The sequence below is a fragment of the Ailuropoda melanoleuca genome, chromosome 6 (genome assembly GCF_002007445.2).
Source record: "Ailuropoda melanoleuca isolate Jingjing chromosome 6, ASM200744v2, whole genome shotgun sequence".
Taxonomy (NCBI): Eukaryota; Metazoa; Chordata; class Mammalia; order Carnivora; family Ursidae; genus Ailuropoda; species Ailuropoda melanoleuca.
The window spans coordinates 54422458-54444116 of record NC_048223.1 but is presented as its reverse complement, the minus strand read 5'-3'; the positions used below and the strand labels follow the sequence as shown (position 1 = coordinate 54444116).

At 36.8% G+C, this 21659-nt stretch overlaps 1 pseudogene; it reads right to left on the bottom strand.

The window, feature by feature from the left end:
* The window catches only part of LOC117795054, a 97516-nt pseudogene extending 81919 nt beyond the window's left edge, over positions 1-15597 (bottom strand).
* Positions 15598-21659: the final 6062 nt, after the last annotated feature.

The window sequence follows — 21659 nt, the reverse complement described above, 5'->3', positions numbered from 1 at the left end:
GTAAAACTACCAAACTCATTCTGTGAGGCCAATATTACCTTGATCCTCAAACCAGGCAAAGACCCCATCAAAAAGGAGAATTATAGACCCATATCCCTGATAAATATGGACTCCAAAATTCTCAACACAATCCTAGCTAAAAGGATCCAACAGTACATTAAAAGGATTATCCACCATGACCAAGTGGGATTCAGCCCTGGGATGCAGGGGTGGTTCAACATTCGCAAATCGATCAGTGTGATACACCATATCAACAAGAAAGAGTCAAGAACCATATGATCCTCTCAATAGATGCAGAAAAAGCATTTGACAAAAAGCATCCTTTCCTGATTAAAACCTTTCAGAGTGTAGGGATAGAGGATACATTCCTCAATCTCATAAAAACCATCTATGAAAAGCCTACAGTAAATATCATTCTCAATGGTGAAAAGCTGGAAACCTTTCCCTTAAGATCAGGAACATGACAAGGATGCCCTCTCTCACCATTATTATTCAACATTGTACTAGAAGTCCTTGCAACAGCAATCAGAAGACAAAAAGGGATAAAAGGTATCCAAATCGACAAAGAAGAAGTCAAACTGTCTCTCTTCGCAGATGACATGATACTCTATATGGAAAACCCAAAAGACTTAACCCCCAAACTATTAGAACTTATAGAACAATTCAGTAATGTCGTGGGATACAAAATCAATGCTCAGAAATCAGTTGCATTTCTATACACAAACAATGAGACTGAAGAAACAGAAATTAGGGAATCCATTCCGTTTACAATAGCACCAATCATTCGTTATCTTGGAATTAACTTAACCAGAGATGTAAAGGATCTATATTCTAGAAACTACAAATCACTCTTGAAAGACACTGAAGAAGAAACAAAAAGACGGAAAAATATTCCATGCTCATGGATCAGAAGAATAAACATAGTTAAAATGTCTATGCTACCCAGAGCAATGTACACTTTCAATGCCATCCTGATCAAATACCAATGACATTTTTCAAAGAACTTGAGGTGTTTTTTTAAAATGCTTCCCTCAAAGAAGATTTTAGTTTTCTTTTGCTAATTTCCTAAAAGCACTTAGCACATGGAAATAATTAGAATATATATTTTAGCTTGGTTTTTTTCTGGCCACATAGGTAATATCAATTGCCCTAAATCCAAATAAGAATAGGCTTCTGTTTAGAAGTTTTCAAGGGAAAATTTTTTCCCACTCTGTTTAGAACCAAGTTCAAGATAATTATAGATCCCACCATTGTCCTTTGTAGAGTTCTTTTTTTTTTCTTTTCATCTAGTCAGCTCATGGTGAATGTCAGCTTTCAGTGGTTCCAGCATTATTGAAAGGATCTCCAATTTGCTCTCCTGTTCTCTGATTCTTTAGTCTAGCAATACCTAGATTCTGCATCAACAGAAATGAGCAAATATGTCCCAAGGAAGCAAATAGCTCCAAGACTTTCTTGCCCCAATGAATTTGTCACTTCTGAAGAATTTCCTTTCTTCCGCATCAGCTCAGTCATGTTTTTAGGAAAATGTATTTTTATACCTCAACCAGCATTTCTAGCTGTGTGCCCAGAAATGAAGTTTCTCTAATCATTTCCCCCACAGTATTTGAAAAACAGTAAATCAATTTAGTTCTTTGCACCCAAAAGTATTCATATATTTCTCTTCTTATATTTTTCCTAATTATTTTACTTCACATGTCCTCAGGGTTTATCAAGGTAGAGTCTCTTTTAATTGCCATTCAACATGAATCAATAAGGATAAAGTTTAGATGGAAATTCAAAAAATAAGTAACAGCGATTTTAACAGGCTTAAAAAAGACAGAGTTGGGCATTCTAAGACAGGTATTCTGCCTTAAATATCATTAGAGACCTAGGATTCTCCACACTAGATTTCTACCCCATAGTCCCAGATGGCTAACTCCAACTATCACATTGGCATTCAACCCAACAGAAAGAGATAACATTGAGACACTGCCTTTGTTAAGACTCGTCAGAAGTTACACACACCACCTCTACTTATGTGCCACTGACTGTGACCAGAACACTGTCACACTGCAACACTTAGCTTCAACGTAACTTGCAAAACATCAGCTTTGTACTAGGTCATTATGTGCCCAATTTATATTCTAAGTTCCTATTAGTGAAGAAGGATAAAAAGAAACTGGGTAAAACTGTTGACCTCTGATACAATATATCCATCCATAAGCACCTATCCTGGCACAGGGAAAACACTGATTTCCACCCACAAAGAAGCAATTCCAAAGTTGTCAGTTACCACAGCTTCTTCCAAGGACCAGATACCTAAGGGATGTTGATTTCTTTCCCACAGGCCAAGACACAACCTCCAATGGCCTGATTATTTATAAATGGTGGGTATAAACCCTGAGAGTAATCATAATTAAAACATCCAAATAATAAACGACTAGTAGGTCAACAGCAATCATCAAACCTTCCTTAATGACACCAAGAATGATTTCCTTTACTGCTCATACAGTACGTTCTTAAGCTTGTCAGGTGTCAACCCCTGATTCTACTTTCCAGGGCGGAGGAGGGGGAGGATTTCCTTTTCATCTGTAGGACCAGCCTCTGTCTTTGGGAGCTTGTTCTTTGTCTATCATCTTTCATGGACCCTCTGAGGATGCCCATCCTCGAGCATCCAGAGTGTTTGTGACCTCGGATTTGCGAGCCCCCTGAATTGATTACCTTAAAGAATGAGTTTTCACAAATTTTTGTAGACCAGACTCATGACTTTTCACTCACTTAAATTCTTTTCAAAGCCTGTTGATTTGTTTGTTTGGTCCAGGGTACAGGAAGCCTCAGCCAAGCACGTTTGTCTAGACATAGCTTTTACGCCTAAAAGCCAATCTTATACGTATGAGATCCTGAACTCTTATCCCATTTTTCTTTCCTTGAAGAAGCTACATCACGTGTTTCTAAAACAGCGGTTTTGGGTAGAAAGACAATACACTCACTTGGTCTTCTAGGAGGTTTGCATAACGGAAGAGAACTCTTAACAATAGAAGTACCTTCTGTCATAGCTGTACCTACAGAGCCAGGCCTGGGAGGAAGGACTATTCTCTGCAGTCTCTTCCCTGAAGCCCTCTAGTCTTGCACATCCCACCTCCACTCCATGGCATCGGATCGAACACATTTCTGTGATGCCATCCCCTTTTAACAGAGCCGGTAAAATTTGTCCCATATGCCAAAGGAATACCTGGGGGCTCTATTACACTATATGTGAGGAGAAAAATATTCCAAGAGCAGTACCTGCCATCATATGACTTCTTTATGTTTAGTTCAGTTAAGAACTTGGATTCGGAGCGAATGCTGGAGTTCAAACCCTAGAGTTGCTACTTTTAGTAACTTCTGGCATGTTCATTTCAAATGACGATAATACTATTGCCTATGTCCTAGAGTTGTCATATGAATAACATCAAATAAAATCGTGTTCATAGAGTGTCTGGCAGTTAGGTATAGAGCTCTATAAATATTACATATAATTATACTAAATTATGATGCTTATGATAATAATGATAATGATTATATTGTCTGTCCTACATCCCTTAGATTTATCCTCAGATTTACAGTGGAATAAAGCTGAAGGCCACATTTCCCATCAATTTTCTGTATCCCCATATACTTAATAACTACTATGTGCTGGACACTGCTCAAGGCACTGGGTTGAGGCAGTGAATAAACAAAAATCCTGCTCCAATGGAACTCCTGGCAATCTCCAACGAGCCTCATTTCCCGTAACAGTCCCATTCTCTGGATAGATACAGCAAATAAAGAATTATAATTTCCTAGTGTGTGTTGCTCTCAAGACTTTTCCTGATGGCACATGCCTGCCTTTCCTCAAGAGATTACACTTCCAGAATAAACCACCAGTTTACCGACTCTTCACTTAGTTATTTTATGGTCCTCTTCTTTGCTGGATGGAAAAACATTACCACAGTTAAGGGCCACAGGTTGGAGCTCATCCCATGAAACTAAGCCTGATAACGTGGTGATGGAGGTACTCAGCGTCCTCCTACCTGCTTCAGGTAGACTTTAGCTCATGAAGCTGATTCAAAGTACACTATGTGCTCGAGTCTTAGAAGATTATACTCACTCCAGATCTGTCTACCTTATAATTACTGTCAAATCTTCCAAGATTCTGACTGTAGGTGTTCTGCCAGTCTTTGCTTTCTGTACTTTGGAATTTTTGTCTCTTTCCCCCTATGCCTTTGGTTCAAGAATTTTAATTAGAGTTTTAGAGAGAATACATGTGGCACTGCTAGGCACACACCATTCAAATCAGACTCAGCCATCATTTTCAGATGTAATCCTAAACATGTTATGGTTTTCACTGTTAATTTGACTTGACTTTCTCCCTAAAAAATTTTTAGCAGTTTTCATTTTGCTTTTTAATATCATAAAGAATTCTAACCAGACTTATTTATGCAGCATCCTTAACATTTATGTAATTTAAACATTGGTTAAAATATTCTTTTCAGAACATAATTTTATGTTCTGGTTCCTTAATACATCTACTACCTTGTATTTACATTACTAAATGTATTAAATCCATTAAATCTATTACAAAAATTATGCGTAACAACCAAAAGATACATTTAGTTGACTTTTTTTTTTTACTGACTTCAAAGATATTTTTAAAGTATTTTAAAATACTGTTTATTGATGCTATGGATTTTTTTGTAAGAAAAAAGGTACGCAATATTTACCTGAGGCTAGAAAACATTTCCCAGCATCTTTGCAGTTCAGTGTGATTGCATTGTGGACACACAGCAAATGTGGCTTGGGGGTTACCTCTCAAGAAGAGCCTTTCATGCTATTCTCCAACCCTGTCTCTTCCCTGGGGTCTTTTCTCTGAGTGCTGACATCGAAATAAGCCTGGGTCCCCAGATGTCTATGCTGAGCAGAGGGAGCCTCTTCGCTTCTCTCACCACTGTTGGAACTTTGTGCAAAGAAGACACAAATTTCTGTTGTAAAAACCCATTTGATTTTGTGTGTGTGTGTGTTTTGTTTGTTTGTTTGTTTTACAACACTAAACTTAACCTGATGGATTCAGAAGCCAAGTAAAGTGATCCATGAGCCCCACTTTCTATATTCACTCCTGAGAAAGGATGAAGCAAAACTCAATGGTTGGGTGTACTGGAGGAAGGAAAAAATATTATAGTATTAATCTCTCCTCCTCACCTGATTCCATCCCCCTTGTGTATCCTCCCTTTTATTAAGATTTACTTTAAGAAACAGTTCATAGGCATTCAGGCACCACAGGGCACCTGACTCCCTACTTTCCTGTGCTGTGTTCTGAAAGAGCTTCCTTATGATCGCAACATATCCTCTCTTTGGGTAGTGGCTCCTAGGATATTAAAAGGCAAAAAGAGTGAAACAGTCGGCTGCTACCATTGTCAAACCTCAACAGCAGTGATAAAATTGTTCCAGCATCTTGCAAGGGAGAGGCTGACGTCAGCATAAAGCACCAGCGTGTAGGGGACCCAATGATGCACTCCAGAAAGCAGAGCACTGGAAAATCGTGTTTGCAGGTCTACATTAGTGCAGGCTGGCCAGCACTCAAGGAGTGTTCTCCAACCCTCTCCGCACATACAATGGTGAAGTTCACACAGGTTAGATTTCTGTCGTGATGAAGACGGACGTTCCCGGGGGTTTTCTCTGCTCCCTCAGAGCTTGTAACTCATCACAGCAACTGAGGAAAGGACCCAGGGCCCAGAACTTTGGGTTTGAGTCTTCTTTGTTTTTCATTTGGCTGATTCCCTAAAATATAAATAAAACTGTCTTGCAATTTATCTTACTTCTCTCATCATAAGCCCCAATTCTCAATTTATGTAATTAGTGACAACATTAGGTTGCGTACAGCAAGAATATCATCCTGATGAAGGAACAACCCAATGAAATTTAGAATACCCTTCATGGGGGCTCAGGTACACTGCTCCCAGTGGGGTTACACATGCATAGGACTTTACAAAGAAGCGGTGTTTATGATTATGATTTTATTTTTATTTTTTTGCTTTATAACTAAATGTCTTCCATTGGAATGACCAAAAATATACTGACATGGCAATAACTTAGGGATTTGCAAATGTGCATTCATATTTCTTTCAGTACTTAAATAATGATACAAAGAGCATAACATTTCCGAGACTATCAACCCTCATTCAATTTATAGGTGATCTCTTGCTTACATCTGTTCTCGAAATCTCCCAAAAAGACTCACTCTACCTTGTAAAGAAACTCATGGCTGGCTAAAGCTCTTCAGTCAGAAAGAAAAAAGTTAGAATTTTGTCATGTATATTTAGGTCCTGTTCTCTTTACTGAAAGGCACATTCTAGCCAAAAATGGTAATAAAGTCTTAAGCAATATCCAAAGTGATCATCGTGAGAAAATTGAAGTTTTTTGAGATCTACCTATTATTGCAGCTGATAAAATCCCAACCTTTTCAGCATAAGACAACCTCCTTACAAAACCACCAGAGGGTAAAAACAAAACAAAACAACACAAAACAAAAACCCCTACTGTGGACTGCTGAATCAACTAGCCATTCTTCAATTTTAGTTATAAATGTCCTCAATAATCTGCCTATTTGAAATTATATATATATATATATATATATATATATATTCATAAAATTACAACATGCATTAGGGATTTCAACTCAACAATATGGTAACCACTAGCAATTCATATCGTATATGAATGTTTCTCCAAATCCAAGATCTAGGGCTTAACCACATAAAATGGCTTAAATAATGGTAGCTATTCCTGCAGATATTGTTCTTGCCACATCAGTGAAATTGAGGGGTTCCAATGTTGATAAAACTGTACTACCCATAACAAACTGAGCACTTTTAAAAACTCCATTGAGTAATTTAAAATTACCATTGTTGGCCTATAAAACTGGAGACTCAATAGGAGATATTTAATAGTGCTTATGCTCTCAGTGGATTTATAATAAATGTTGTGGCACACAGCAAAAAAAACACTGAAGAATCCGTAGAGAATGTACTGGAAGATTGTCATGAAAAACAAATAGTATTTTTGCCTTCATGCATAGAGGTTGCTTGAGATAATGAAAATATTAGAAAATGTCATCTATACACAAGGTAAGTCAAACATAAATAATGTGACCCCAGACTTGGAAAAGAAACATTGGCTAATATCAGGAAGTCTGGCCATTTTCCTGGCCATGAGGTTAGCTAAGACAGCCACTTGATTGTGCCTGCAGAAGGTACATCAACCAGATTTTATTAGCAGATGTAAGATTATTGCAGTCCTGAAAAGTCATTCCATACCCTGGATATTTCATACAAATTGGGAAAGTTCTCTTCTGTAGTTGGGGATGTGGCTGGTTCATGCCTCACCAGCTGTACTAATAGTCTAAGCAAAGCCACAAAGATGGGATACAGTTCTGAGTCAGATCCAAAGGACATCTGAGCTCCTCGGGATAGAATTATCCAGTTGCTCAATCACAATTTTATTAACATGTGCCTATGTTTATCTTACAATTCTCTGAATATTTTGAAAACCTCAAATGCAGAAAGACCATTGCACTAACCATGGCAAAGAACCTAATGGACTGTATTAAGACCTAAAACATACAAGCACTCACTTTGTTGGAATCATTATAAAGGAATTTTGCAAAACATTAGCACTTGATCAAAAATTTCATTGCCTCCATCTTCTACATTTTTAGGAAAAGTAAAGCATACAAACAATACTATGAACTCAAATCAGCCAAACTCTTAGAAAAACTTGAAAATATTTTTTTGGCCAGGATTTTTTGCCTTAATGTTAATGGCCATTATATGTTAGTTGTTTCTGGATTTCATACACTAACTCTATAAAATAACAATGGGAAGACCTATGGTCTAACAACAGCAGTAGTCATTACTGATTCTGCCTTGACTTTTGAAAATCTGGATGTATTTTTTAAAGACTAAGTCAATATTCTAATCCTTACCATCACCAGATATAAATTTCCTTTCTTTAGCACCTATTTTCAGAACATCCTCATGTATGTCTTAAAAATTGAGTCTTCTGAAAGATATTCTACAGAAAGTCTTCTTTGAAAATGCTCTGGAAAGGATGCTAACAAGTCCTCCTGACAACCAATAGGGTAACTACATTACAAGGTGAATTCAGGAGCCGATTCATTACAGTGTAAAATGAAGGCAAAAGCACAAACATAAAAGCATAGATTAACAGAAGAGAAGAGAAAGCCCAGAAATAAACCCCTGATTATATTGTCAATTAATCTTTAACAAAGAAGGCAAGAAAGCAATGGGAAAAAAGACAGTTATTTCAACAAATGGCATTGGGAAAACTGGACATCTATTTGCAAAAGAATGAAACTGGACCACTTTCTTACACCATACACAAAAATAAACTCAAAATGGATTAAGAACGCAAGTGAGACCTGAATCCATAAATATCCTAGAAGAGAGGATAGGCAATGTCTCTGACATCAGCCATAAGAATATCTTTATGGATATATCTCCTGAGGCAAGAGAAATAAAAGCAAAAATAAACTCCTGGGACTATATCAATTTAAAAAGCTTCTACACAGCAAAGGAAATACCAACAAAACAAAAAGACAGCCTCCTGAATGCCAGAAGATATTTGCAAATGACATATCTGATAAAGGGTTAGTATCCACAATATATAAAGAACTTACACAATTCAATACACAAAAAATGAATAAACTAATTAAAAAATGGACAGAAGACATGAATAGACATTTCTCCAAAGAACACATACAGATGGACAACAGACACATGAAAAGATGCTCAACATCACTCCTCATTAGGGAAATGCAAATCAAAACCACAATGAGATATTACCTTACACCTATCAGAATGGCTAATATCAAAAACACAAGAAACAACAAGTGTTGGCAAGGATGTGGAGAAAACTAAGCTTTAGGGACTTTTGGTAAGACAGCAAACTGGTGCAGCTACTGCGGAAGACAGTGTTGAGTTTGCTTAAAAAATTAAAAATAGAATGATGTAATGATCCAGTAATTGCCCTGCTGGGTATTTACCCAAAGAATAAAAAACAGTAATTAAAAAGGATGTATGTACCCCTATGTTTACTGTAGCATTCTTTACAATAGCCAAATTATGGAAGCAGCCCAAGTGTCAGTAAACTGATGAATGGATATAAATACATATAAATATATATAATGGAATATATATTATTAAATAACATAATATAATGGAATATATAGAACATATAAACTATATATTATATATAATCAATTATATATATATAATCAATTCATATATATATGAAGCATTATTCAGACATAAAAAGGAATGAAATCTTGTCATTTGCAACAACAGATGGATCTAGAGAGTATAATGCTAAGCGAAATAAGTCCGTCAGAGAAGGACAAATACCATATGATTTCATTCATATGTGGAATTTAAGAAACAAAACAAATGAGCAAGGGGAAAAAAAAGGCAAACCAAGAAAAAAAGACTCTTAACTATAGAGAATAAACAGATGGTCACGGGGGGAGGGGGCGGGGGGGGCAGATGGATAAAACAGGTGAAGGTGATTAAGACTATACTTATCATGATGCTCTCTGGGAAATGTATGGAATAATTGAATCATTATATTATACACCTGAAATTAATATAGTGCTATATGTTAACCACAGTGGAATTAGAATTCAAAAGTAATTAAAAAATAAATTTACACAAAGAATTGAAGGCCAAAAAAATTGTGTCAAAGATAACTTTCAGATTTTTAACCTGAGCAATTAGTGGGATGAAGTCACCTTTAAACAATATGGAAAAGTATAAATAAAGTAGGATTGGTGCAGTTTAAAAGTAGGAAAATTATCTAGTGTTCACTACTGAACATGTTATGTTAGAATGGTTTTCAGATATCCAAGTCCAGATGCTGAATTATACATATGAGTCTGCAGTTCAGGAAAATTTTAGGGAAGACATATAATTTGGGAGTTGTCATTATTTTTCAGTAGAGTTTTTCTATTAATCTATCTATCTATCTACCTATCATCTATATCTGCTGTGAACTGAATATTTGTGTCCCCCCAGAATTCATATGTTGAAGCACTAATCCTCAATGTGATGATATTTGGAGATGGGGCTCTGGGAGATACTTAGATCATAAGAGTGGAGCCCTCATGAGAGAATTAATGCTCTTTTTTTTTTTTAAAGATTTTATTTATTTGAGAGATAGAGACCGCATGCACAGGGGGAGAGGGAGAAGCAGACTGCCAGCTGAGAAGAGGGCTTGTCATGGGGCTTGATTCCAGGACCCTGAGCCGAAGGCAGACACTTAACCCACTGAGCCACCCAGGCGCCCCAAATTAGTGCTCTTATAAGAAGAAACATGAGAAAACTTGCTTTTTCTCCTTCTCTCCATCATGTGAAAATACAGCAAGAAAGCCTCCATCTGTAAACCAGGTACAAAATAAGCCAGCACTCTGATCTTGGATTTCTTAGCCTTCAGAACTGTGAGAAATAAATTTCTGTTGTTTAAGTCATCCCACTGATGCTATTTTTGTTATAGTTCTACCAATCAGACTAAGATACTGTCCATCTCGCAATCCCCTATGCATTTAGATCTAGAAATCTATTTCTCCAGCCGAAATAAACTCTCCTGAAAATTGATCCCAAGGAACTAACTGAAGTAGGGATACCATTTTGCCAGAAGTCCTCTGCTAAGTCAAAGAATAGTTAAAACTGTAGTTGAGAACTCCTGAATTTTCCTTATTTTATTAAATCTTATTTTCAGTTGCCAAGTACATAAAACTATGCACACATTTACACACATACATTCACACACACACACACACACAAAGAACAAAATCATGGGTGTGAGAATAAGTAGAAAATGAAATAGCTTGACTTTACTGTAACTAGAGAGAATCATATGGTCTCTGATCTCAATCCTAAGTAACATAATGACCACTCTCTGCCAAGCACAATAAAATCATAAGGCCAGTGATAATGATCCACGCAAGTCTGAGGTAATGAGGTACAGGAGGACTATTTATCCAAACTGGAAATACTGACCAATGTGTCTTCATATTTTCAAGATTCTTCTCATCAGATTTGTAAGATGCTTTTCGTTGCCCACACTGTCTTAGGTACCACGTCTAAAGTACTTCTCACATCTCAAGTTTCGTTAAACTACAAATATACATATACGGTTAAGTGAGTGTTTGAGAAGGGCTAACAGCAAGTCTAAATGTTTTTTTTCCCCTGTGGAAAGAATGGCTTACCCCTACTAACACCGCTTCCGCGGAAACCTAATGGCTTAAGGTAACGGCGGCACCTAAGCTCTGTTACTAAGCAGTTATGTTTGTTGCAAAAATGATTCATATTTGATGACTGCATTTGGGTTTGCAGGGCTGGGAGTGAGCTATTAAAACCTATTGAGGTGCAGCCCCTTGAGCCCCATGTGCTATGGACTCCTCTATTCAGGCTGTTCCTAGGGGGACCTGAAAGTTTTGCTCAAAGGATGTTACGAGATGCTGGTCCAGTGTTAAGACTAACCAAATCCAGGGTAGTTCCCACGTCCGCATACACGGTCTCATCCTTTATGAAAGGACTGATGCTTGGGTGGTCTGAACAATGTGTCCTGAAGTATTGGAAGGATTCCTCTTGAAGCTGTCAGGTATGTTGGGATCCCTGTCCCATATATTTGCAAAAAACTAAAGTGAACTTGGTAATAGATGATGGCCCATGTTCGTGTGAATGAAAATGCCAATCCAAACCTGAAAGTACCTTCAATGTTATGTGGAGAACATGTAACAGTCATTTTTAAAAAATCTCTACTGTCGTTCATTTACAAGAGCAAATGACACAGATGGTTTAAATCTTTCAACAGTGTGTCCAGTAAAAATTTAGCCATAGCTTCACATTCTGGGCAAAGACATTTCTAATTTATATTTGCAAATGCTTATTCCTGCTAAGGATACATAATTTCTTTGAGACTAAATTAAAAAAAAAACTGTTACAAATACTCCATCATTTAAAAATAAGTATTTCCACTTCATGTTATTTTTACTTAATACATATTACATTTTAAAACACTTGTTTGGAATTCTAGGTTTTTTTAATTCATTAAGTTTTATTAAAGATAATTTCCCTGTTTATCACAATTTTAATTATAGCATGTTTTGTAAATAGATTTCATATTGTATTCTTTCAAAAGATGTATACATTGCCTTTAAGTATACAAAAGTATACAAAAGTATACAAAACTTATGTACTTGTATCTTTATAAATACCCATGTTGAACCAAAAATTGTGTACCCCGAGGATGATAACATCTAGCAGAACCAACTGACTTATGCCATATAAAAATGCAGGGATGGGGAGCCTGGGTGTCTCAGTCAGTTAAGCATCTGATTCTTGATTTCGGCTCAGGTCATGATCTCCGAGTGGTGAGAATGGAGCCTCCTTGAGATCCTCTCTCTCTCCCTCTCCCTCTGCCCCTCCCCACCCCAACTCGCATGCACGTGCTCTCTCTCTAAGAATTTTTTTAAAAAAATTCAGTCCCAAGTTTTCAACAGAGGCCAGAAATTTAGCTTGTAATTTGAAATTTCCTAGTCTTTAACCATTGGCAACTATGATAGAACATTCACAGTGCTCCTTGTCCTCTTTCATTAGGCCTGGGGCTCCCTCTCTTCACCTTGCCAAACTAGGCTCCTGGTAGTCCTGCTCCTGGCCTCCCTACAGAGACATGCCACCGGGTTCAAGCCAACGGCATATGAGTGGAAGGGACTATCTGTCCACTTCGGGCTTAAACTTAAAACATTTTTACATTCAAATTCTTCCTCCATTTCTTCTTCCAGTGCTGGATCACAGATGTCATTGTGCCCAGATTCCAGTACATAAATTAGGGGAAGGAAGAGCTAAAACATCCGAGGGAAGTGGTATTTCTGAAAGCTAGACACTCTGCCCATTTGTCCCACTGACTCCGAACTGAAAATGGGAAATATTTCCCCAATATATCTCATGCAAGACAGCTTATGTTGAGAGCTCTATATTACCACAGCAAATGACTGCCTTAAGTAACACTCTAATTCATTCAATATGTAGTTTTCGAAGTCTGTGAAGGAAAAAAATGGAAAAACACCTATTGGCTTGGAAATTGAGGCCACAGGCCAACATTTCCGGTCTAGCCCTTACCGTCTACACCAGCTGTATCTTCTTGCTGGAATCTTCACAAACTACTTGTGCACCGATCTGGGGTTTTGAAATGTTATTCTCTCTACCTGAAATGTGCTTTTATCACTTTCTGTCTATTGAAGTCCTGTTTATCATTTAATACACACCATCATTGTCAATCTCTCCTCTGAAGTGATGAAGTGATTTAAACGATAAATAATAAGATGATAGATTTTAAGACTATCCCAAATGTATTAACTCAGTAAACATTTATTTAGCATGTGGTCTACCCCTGGACAGTGAGAACGATGACCCAGAGGATAACATGATCAGTAGCCCAGATGTCCCCTGAGGCAACCCTTCCTCTTGCCCCTTTGGGCTTCATTATAGTCCATTTATACACATAACATAGCACCCTTCCTGATAATATTGACTCGTTCCCTTGTTTTCCTTCCTTTGGATTCTAAGTGCCTTGAGGATAAATCCTAAGTCTTATTTACCTTTGTTTTCATTTTAGGTTTATTCCCCAGGAAATAGACACTGAAGCAAAGATTTGCTGGCAGAAAGTTTGTTGGGGAATATGCTGGAACAAGTTCTCTAAGGGAATGTGGGAAGCGGGATGGGGCAGAGGGAAAAGCTGGACAGTTGGACTGCATGGCCGTCACACAGAGGTCTGGATCAATGCTTCATGAGCTCTGGGGCTAGAACGATGCTTCCGAGTTGGCCCACATCACAGACTTCTTAGACTTCTCTTCTACTGAACCAACACTGCTTTGGAGCTGTATCCCCACGAAGTGAGAGAAGCTTGAGTAAAGCACCCCCTTCTGCTGAGGCCATTCCCTGGAGACAGACTCATCTGTGGGCTGCCAACAGGCAGCTTTCCCAGCAGCTGGGGAAATGAGTGTGTGGCCCCAAGGGAGGCCGAGCAGAGGAACACAGGGTTCCCTGCAGCATCGTTCATGACTGGATGCTAAATCCATGTTTACTGAATTGATAATGGTGAGATAGTCTTAAAATGTATCACTTCATGTTTGTGAAATGGTCCATAAGGTCCTGTTTAGCAAAGTTTCTCAGTCACTTATGCTGTGACATATGGCTCACAAGTATCCACTTATTGATTCCCTCAAGCATCAGGGAAGCTGGCTGGGAGCTGTGGATGTGATTCGGTGACATTGGGTCATGAGTGGCCTTCTCCACCAGCCATATTCAGGGGACTTTAGAATATTTCCTTTTCTCTGTGTTTCATTACATGGCAAAGGTTGAGAAGCACAGGGGCACTGGAAATGAAAGTAGAGAAAATATCCTGAGGACTCTTCAAGGCATGAGACTATATCATTTTACTCACAGAAAGTGACAGGATATACACTTTACTTTTACTAATGGAAGACCATGACTTACATGTGAAAGAAAAAGAATGGAGGTGATTTTCCTTAACGTTTAAATTACAGTAAGTAATAACATGCGGCTGTAATCTTTTTCCAATTGAAATGGAAGGCATATCCAGCATCTTTTATCTGAAGAGCTCATCTGGTTTAGGGGTTTTTCTTTCTGCGAGTCAGCAGGCTGGTGTAAGGGACTCTTGGACTCCTGTCCTGGAGCACAGTGGAGAGACAGAAAAAACGTAGCTGAATTCATTTTCATAATCTATAGTTGAAAACTAAGAGAAATCCAGGGACAGACTCAACTATGATGACTTAATATGTTTTCAAATCATTTCTGAAATCTATTCATTTAAAGCGTATTAAAATAACTAAGTTACGGTTCAGAGAACAACCTTCATTTATGACAACTCACAGAGAAAATCCAAAGGAATCCTGTATTTGCCTTCCCTAATGACTAGCCTCATAATTTGCAGTGTAATTAAAACCACTTCTTAAACCGTCTGTATTTACCTCCCCGGGTTCTATGTGTTATAAGAAGATATTCTTTATAACTGAAAAGAACGTCTCCAGGGTGAACATGTGCAATTTCTATGAACCATAAACCTCTTTTTCAAGTTTAGGATAAGCCTATGACTCTGTGTTACCAAGGATGCAATCCTGGAATATATTGCCCTGAGCTGTGACTCTGTGCATGGCTCGAGACTAAACAACAAGACTGGAAGGTCATTATCTACCTTCCATGCTCCACGTCACCTACACTGTGTCTCAGAGTGTGTTATGACAGCTCTGCACAGATGTTTCTGGTGGTTAAAGAGCTCTGTCACCCATGTCTGTTTAAAATCTAAAAATGACGCATAAGAGATTCAAGAAAGGGCACTTGGTGCCACATCATACTCAAGCAAATCTGATGGAGAAAAAATGATGAGGGCTATGGACGTGCTATGTGACGCCTCTCCGTTGCTACTTCAGATTCTCATTTTACCTGTTTTTGGAGTCCTTGACGCTTTGTTCATATCTAGCTGCTGCTGAGGAGATCCACTCCCCATGCGTGCGGTAAGACGCAAACATTAACCAGTGGAAGATGGAAAAGATAGAAAAGTCCCTCCCCATTTCCCCTTTTATGTCCATTTTGGAGCATGGTATTTTCTCTAAGCCTATCTGCTGATGTTGCAAGTAACAGGGAAATTTGCATCTCTCCATGAAGCAAGGACCTCTGGTTAATGCTCACGCCTTTATTTCTCACTCTTCTTGCCCTACGTTCTTTTTTGCTGGTCTGACATTTCTCAGTAAAGTGTCTGTACTCAAAAACAAACAAACAACAACAACAGCCTGAAAAATGTATTCCACATTGTCTATTATTGAAATAGAACAAAAGCAGCATTGTACTTTAGTGAGGTTACTTTGGGACTTCTTTTTTAAAAGCAGAAGAATAAGAGGTATTCCATTTGGCCAATAGGCAAACCTGCATCCGTAAGAATCTCCACTCTAAAATGAAGCGGTGAGACTTGACTATCTCTCAATCTCGTCCAGCGTCCATTTTTTTATTCAAATGTGGTCAGATTTGAAGATTTGGGACTCTTAACAACAGTTTTCAGATTTGAATTAAAAGAACGCTTAAAAACGTGTATTTTGTATTCTCGATATAGTATCTCCTAGTAAAATGATGAGAAATCTTAAGGGAAATGATACTATTTATATCATTCAAATTAGGAAAAGTCAAAGGAGTTTACAACCCTGTCTCTTATAAAACAAGTTCTGCCAAGATAGTTGATAAAATGATAAAATGTTGATAAAATAGCAAGTTTATTGCTGAAAATGAAGGCATATTTGCACTTTGGTTATATAGTTAAAATTCCATGTGTGAATATACAGGAAAATATTCTCCTTAAAAGAGAAGTGCAAGAAATGGGAATCTTGTGAGACCTTCTTGGCTCATGGAAATACAAGGGTCTCTATCTTCAGAATAAAACAGTATTTTTGAGTATAGGTAACCTCCATGTCACCATACCTTGACTGACTTCTGATTCTTGTTGTTGTTTTGTTTTGTTTTTTAATTCCCTTATGGCAGAAAACCACAAATTAATGTTTCTATCTTTCCAAAACCACCTAGTTTTGAGGCCCATGTTGCCATAAAACCAAGTTTTCCTGCTTGGACCCAAACTGCCATACAATATTTACTATTTAATTTTTATTATTTAACAACATAAATAAAATGTAATAAACCTAACAGTCTTCCTTCTGCCTACAGAAATCCTGGATTAAATATAAAAGGAATAATTTTTTAAATGTAACAGAAAAATTTTTTTAAAAGAAAAGAGAATTTGGCAAAGTTCAAAACCCAAGGTGGATTTGCAGTCTGAGAGAAGTAGGTCCAGAAACAGGATATAATGACTGGATGTCTGGGTTATCCGGTGATAAATGGCATAAGAGCTTTTCTAGGCAAAATGGGACTTAGAATTGAGACATTTGCACAGCACAGGAAGCCTAGCAGTCTTGTCCCTCTGGGGCAGGCAATGGAAAGGAACCCATCTACAGTCAAGATAGGAGTAGGAAGTTTGGCTTTACCTTGAACTCAGGGTATAGGAAAAGCTATAGCCTCTCCCAGGGGCTAGTCTTGAGCCCCAAACTGTCACATTCCCTTTGTTTAGATATCTACAAGCCACTAATTAATATAGAAGGACATATAAGATCACTCGTTGGTGAAATCCACTGAGCACCTGCTGGAAAAAAACTTGAAATTACTCTCCAGGAACAGTTAATGTTATAGTTTATGAGATAAACACACGATAGGAAGAAGGAACTGAAGGTGAGCTGGCAGCAAAAAAAATTAAATAATTCATGGCTAAACATTTTACCATGAAGAAGAGAACTCAAGCACAACATATATGAAGATTAACACCCAGAAAAACTAAAAGAAGAACAAATTCAAAGTGATGGAAAAATTACTTAGGAAAACATAGGAAGCAGAGAAGTCATAATGAATGAACATGAACTATGAACAAAAGAATAGGTAGATTTGAGAAAAATAAAATCTGGAACTTAAAATCTCAGCAACTGAGTTAAATAGCTAATTTCAACCAGAGGAGAAGGAAATTGGCAAAAATTTAAGAAAAAAGTGAGACAAATACCCAAGATTTGTAATAGAGAAATAAAGTAATATAAAATATGAGAGATCATGTTACAGGAAAATATTAAGAAAAAGCAGTGCTTTAGGACAACATGAATTTCTATATAGCAAATCCAAAAGAATACAGAGATAAATTATTAGAATGAATAATAGACCCTTAATAGTTTTCTAAATACAAAGTAATCACAAAATTAATAGCTGTCCTTTACAGTAGCCAAAAAAAAAAAAAATCAGTTCAGCAAGCTTAACTTTAAAAAGTGGAATTTAGTTTGGAATTATGAAAAAGTTCTTATGATGGTTGAGGGCCTGTGTGAATGTATCCAATGCCACTAAAGTTGTACACTTAAAACTGTTTAAATGGTTAATTTTTATGCATATTTTACTACAATAAAAATTGTTTTTATATGCTATGGAAAAAATAACTGAAAATACCAGATACTTAAATAAAAATACACAAGAGCTTTTTGAAGAAAGTTATAAATTTCTACTGAAATAAACAAATGAGAGTCTTATTGTAGAATTAAACCATGTTCATAAATGGAAGAATTCAATAGCTTATGCCATTTTTCTCCATCAAAATGTATACATTAAATATAATTCTAATAACCTCAGAAGTATTTCACAATGACACTGGGATATTTCTCATAAAATTCATATTGAAGAACAAGTTATTAAAAATAGCAAAGTCAATTTTGAAGTTGCAAATGTGGATGATTTATCTCATAAAATATCAAGCTTTATGTAATGTTATAGCCATGCAAGGTAAGCAGGGCTCCACTGATATCTCTCCCAGAGATTGGGATATATGAAAGAAGAGGAAACTGAGTTTAGAAACTCTCAGAGAAGGAAGCCAGGGAGCACCCCATATTGACATTCAAAGATGGGGGAATCCACTGGCACATGGATGCCTTGGATGACAGCTGACAGGTAAACTAAATTACCTTGAAGGTATTCTTCCCAAGTAGGTAAAATGTCAAGATGAGGAGACCCAACTACTTAGATGGTATGAGTTTTATTTCTGGCTAAGGAACTGAATTAGGAAGCTGGTGGCAAAACATTAGCCAAAATGTGCATTATCCATGTCATGAAACTTAGTAGTGCTCCTTCCAAGGGCCCATCAAAGAAAATATGCTTGTATCCCCTAACATGTGGGATGACTGCTAGTGAGCATTTATAACCAATGAAGAAAAACCTGCAAGAGTAGGACAGTTGAATGTGAGTACACCACAATATGAGTAAATAAACAAGCAAACACATAACCTGTCCCTTTCCTCTCTTTATTCCTTTACTTCTTTCAATTTCTGGAAGAATAAGGTGTGTGCCTGAGATGTCATCTAGAGTAGGAAGACATGAATGATCATACCAGTTTTCAGCAGCTGGAGAAAAATTAAGGCATTTATACCCCCTCTGAATTCAACCCATTTAATAAGCTACTTATAACAAGAGAAATAATACATAGAAAACTCAGAGTACTAAATCTTACAATCTTCTTGAAATTAATATTCTAATATTTCTAAACTCACTTTTAATGGTTTGAAAAAGATGAATGCTAATAAAATTTTTTCTAGGTAAAAAACAAAAATACAATTATTTTACACCATAATTACAATTATGGTGTTTCTTTGGTTTAGGCTGATACAAGGAAGATCATCAAAATAATTTAACAGAAAGTCTAAAGTTAAAAAACAAAAAAAGTGACGAAAGGTCAGGATATACATAGGATGTACATAGATGATGTTTCTCACTTTTCAAAAAAGATTTTATTTATTTATTTGAGAGAGAGAGCACAAGCAGAGGGAGCAGCAGGCAGAGGGAGAAGCAGGTGAGCCCAATGGCGGACTCAATCCCAAGACCCTGGGATCATGACCTGAGCTGAAGGCAGACGTGCAACCGACTGAGCCACCCAGGAGTCCCTCTCACTTTTTTTCTTGATATGGAAGAAAAATAATGAGGAATGACTACTGCTGGAAGTAAGCCCCTAAATACAACATTAGAATAGAAACCATGATAGTTAAAATAGCATAGTATTAATTAGTATATACTTGTATATATTATTACATATATATTTATGATATTGTAGTATTATAAAATAAAATACATAGTATTATATTAGGTCAAGGGTCATTGTTCCATATTCTTTATTATAAAGAAATTTTTACTGAGGACTACTATGTACATGATGCTATCTATTAATAGTCACATTTATGCCTAAATGATCACAAGAAATTGGAAGTAAGACCCAGAACATGTAATTTTAATTTAGAGATTATTAACTCTGCGAGTGTGGATGGTAGACCCAGACATAGACACCCATGGCGAGAAGGGAAGGGCTGAAAGAAATGAGCTTTTCTACAATCCTACTGTAAAGACATACTGTGCCATATTTAACACTTAACATTCTCTGCTTTGTCATAAAATCAATATTAATATCAGAGGTAACTGTTAGAAAGTTTTAAAAATCAGATGAAGTCTTAAAGAACATATAGTCCAATGCCTCTGTTTTATAGAAAGAACAATTAAGCTTCGACTCGGAAATACTAAGTGCATGTAAGTATATTTTCACGGATCATCTACTCAACGTATTGTAGAGTGGGGCAGTACAATACGTCGTAGCGTTCAGTGTGACGTATGCACTCCAGCGTTAGCGTCTAATGAATGTATCGATTATTTTCAGTAAAGCCTACTTAGGTCTCCTTTAGTTTTCTTGGTTATTAGACACAAATTATATTTAAATCTCTCACTAATGAGAATATCCTAATCCTTTTGCACCTGTAAATACTCGGATTAAGCTAAATATATTTATTTAGAAAAGATGAATGGCCGTCACCCATATAATCATAATTTGGAAGCATAATAATGCAAATGAAATGCATTTTAATGAAAAAGTAGTTATAATTCTGGATTAAAGAAAATGATATTCTGTTCCAATTTGGGCCATTAAGTAGATAGCTTTGTGGTTTAGAACAAATGACTTATCACCCTTGTCTTCATTTTCCTCATTGGCAAAACTTATAAGCTGAAAATAATCTGGTCCTTTATCATTTAAACACAATTTTTCTGCATGTAAGCTTCTTACAATAAAGAACTTTTCATATGATTTACCACTCCATTTTTTTCTCTACTGTTTAGGTAATGCTGTTTCTTACTATTTAGAAACAAAGACTGTTTTGTCAAAGCAGGGCATACTCAGTTTCAAATGCACTATGATATTGTGTGATGTTTTCTGCCTCTTTAAGAACATTTTTATGAGTTCTAGGGATTTTACATTGTTTTAGACACTTTGTATGAACCACAACAAACATCTGCTTTTGAAATCATTCTAAAACAACACCTGAAAAAGATTTACTGTAATATGCGATTATAGTTTTCAAATCAAAGACTAAGGGACTACCCATGAGAAAAGAGTAATACAGCAATATACAGGGGCGCCGGGTGGCTCAGTCAGTTAAGCCTCTGACTCTTGACTTTGGCTCAGATTATGCTCTTAGGGTTGTGGGATCAAGGCCCTGCCTGAGTTAGCTCCCTGCTCTGCTCGGCAGGGAGTCTGCTTCTCTTTCTCTGCCCCTTCCCCTGTTTGCTCTCTCTCAAACAAATAAATCTTTAAAAAAATACAGCAATATACAAATCCATAGTCTGTACAAGTTCTTCTACATGAAACTGAAGTACTTTTGGAGGCTTTTATTTGAGGTATGCATAATAAGGAATGAAATAAAAATGACACCAGAAATCCAGGGGGAAACAATAAATACATTAAAATCAAGGCCAAAAACTATGTTCAATGTATTAGCAATAAAATTTTGAAAATCAACTCTAAAATTCAGGGCCTAACATAAATTATAAGAAACATAGATTAACATTTTAAAGTATGACTGGTCATTAAGAGTAAATTTGAAATTTTTAAACAGTTGTTCAATAAATATACAATGATAGGGGTACCTTGGTGGCTCAGTGGGTTAAGCATCTGACTCTTGGTTTAGGCTC